The sequence below is a fragment of the Apium graveolens genome, chromosome 3, assembly GCF_009905375.1.
Source record: "Apium graveolens cultivar Ventura chromosome 3, ASM990537v1, whole genome shotgun sequence".
Taxonomy (NCBI): domain Eukaryota; kingdom Viridiplantae; phylum Streptophyta; class Magnoliopsida; order Apiales; family Apiaceae; genus Apium; species Apium graveolens.
Genome location: NC_133649.1, coordinates 118,166,591 through 118,168,919, shown reverse-complemented (window position 1 = coordinate 118,168,919; position 2,329 = coordinate 118,166,591). Strand labels below are relative to the sequence as shown.

At 39.3% G+C, this 2,329-nt stretch overlaps 1 non-coding gene across 1 annotated transcript; it reads right to left on the bottom strand.

Moving 5' to 3' along the window:
• Positions 1 to 1,636: 1,636 nt before the first annotated feature.
• LOC141715666 (small nucleolar RNA R71) lies at positions 1,637 to 1,743 on the bottom strand. The gene has a single exon (XR_012572419.1). It is a non-coding gene; the product is annotated as a small nucleolar RNA R71 (small nucleolar RNA).
• Between the last annotated feature and the right edge of the window lie 586 nt (positions 1,744 to 2,329).

The window sequence follows — 2,329 nt, the reverse complement described above, 5'->3', positions numbered from 1 at the left end:
AGGAAGAAGACCGATTTAGCACACAGCAGCGAAGAGGAAGCATATATTCTTGTGATTCTTGTTTCTTTGTAACATTGGATGCTAGTTTTCTTGCTTTGACTTATTTACTCTTGTGACGTACTCTGTTTTAATATAATCAGTTTAGTTATTATTTTCTTGTGTTTGTTATCATGATTTTATATGAACCCATGATGGCGATAAGTTCTATTATGGGCTAATCGTGATCATGGGGTTGCAACGGATTTATTATGGAATTCTTTAGTTAATTGTTTAATACTTTAGTATGTGATGATTGCATGATATCTAGTATTGGTTGTGCGTATTCGTCTTATGTGCGTCGCGAACATATAAGATAGGGTATTAATCTCTTGTGAAGCGACGGTGGATCTTGAGATTTAGAACTTGCCATGCTAGAATAGGTTCATGTACATTGTGCATGATTAGTGGGTAACTCTAACAGTTTTATTTGCCCTATGTAATCAAAAGGAATAACTTGTGCTTAAATCGTTGTGTTGTCAATTTCTGTAGACATATAGGAACTCAACATAATTGATGACTATTCAACTTCTATCTTAATTGTGGATGTTTGGTAGAATGGTATTAGTACAATGAAAGTTGGCTTTTATCAGTTTCGTGTTATTCGATTAATATCATCACTGTCACATGCTAAAGGTAATAACTATGGCTATAGAAGGAAGTAATAATGAAGTTGTGATCTCATGAGTGTTTTATTATTGATAAATTGAAGTGTTAGTTAAGTGGTTAATTAAGTAGTTAATTATAGTTAATATTTAATCAACAATTTTAAGTGTTATTATCTTAACATTGAGAAGTAATCATACATTGGTGAGTGAGTTAAATTAGACAATAAATTAGTCTGAGTCTCTGAGGGAACGAACTAGAAAGTATTCTATATTACTTACGAATGCGTATACTTGCGTGAATATTAGTGCGTGATTTCGCCCTAACAAGTTTTTGGCGCCGCTGCCGGGGACTCGGCGTATTTGTTTAGTTTATGTACTTACCATCATTGGTCATTAGGACTCAGTGATTAGGACATAGTAGTTAATTACTCTTTTCGGTTGTGTTTCAGGTACTTTAGCAAGCGTTTATGCAAACTCGTTCTCGTGCTCGCAAGAGGACCTTAGATACAGCTGAAGGAAAAGATGAAGTTATTGATACTCCGGAGAAGTTAGATTTTGAGGATTCGGATTCAGGAACTGAGCAGAAAGAACCAGTAAACATGGGAGATCGTATTGTTCAAGCTGATCCAGCTCTTATGGATTTTTATCGGCCTAAAATTGATGACATTCAGTCAAGCATCCTTCATCCGGCTATTCAAGCTAACACCTTTGAAATCAAGCCGGGCACTATTCAGATGGTGCAGAATTCTGTTTCTTTTGGAGGAGCGGCAACTGAAGACCCCAACATGCACATAAGGAATTTTGTCGAGATCTGCAGCACTTTTAAGTATAATGGCGTGACTGATGAGGCTATCAAGTTCAGGCTTTTCCCATTCTCACTGAGGGATAAAGCTAAAGACTGGTTATATTCTGAACCAGCTGGGTCCATCACTACGTGGCAAGATCTTGCGCAAAAGTTTCTGGTGAAGTTTTATCCAATGGCAAATACTGCTGCTATGAGGAGTGCTCTTACTCAGTTTGCGCAGCAACCTACAGAATCTATGTGCGAGGCTTGGGAACGCTACAAGGAAATGTTGAGAAAATGTCCACATCATGGAATGCCGGATTGGATGGTAATCACTGGTTTTTATAATGGTTTGGGGGCCCAATCTCGGCCCATGCTCGATGCAGCAGCTGGAGGCACCTTATGGGCTAAAAGCTATACTGAGGCGTATAATCTTATTGAGACGATGGCTGCAAATGAGCATCAAAACCCAACTCAGAGGATGACATCAGGCAAGGTAGCAGGTATTCTGGAAGTTGATGCAGCCACCGCTATTGTAGCCCAGCTCCAAGCGCTATCAATGAAGGTTGATTCTTTGGCTACGTATGGAGTTAATCAAATAGCTATGGTTTGTGAGCTTTGTGCAGGTTCTCATGCTACGGATCAGTGTTCTCTTGTCAACGAATCTGTTCAGTATGTGAATAATTATCAGCGACAACAGCAGCCTGTGCCAGCGACTTATCATCCTAACAACAGAAATCATCCAAATTTCAGCTGGGGAAATAATCAGAATGCTATTCAGCCACCATATCAGCAAGGAGTGAGTAAACAGTTTAACCCACCTGGATTCCAGCAACCACAGCAGTATGCTACAAGACAATCATATCCTCAACAGGGAAGTGCAGCTGCACCTACTAGTGCT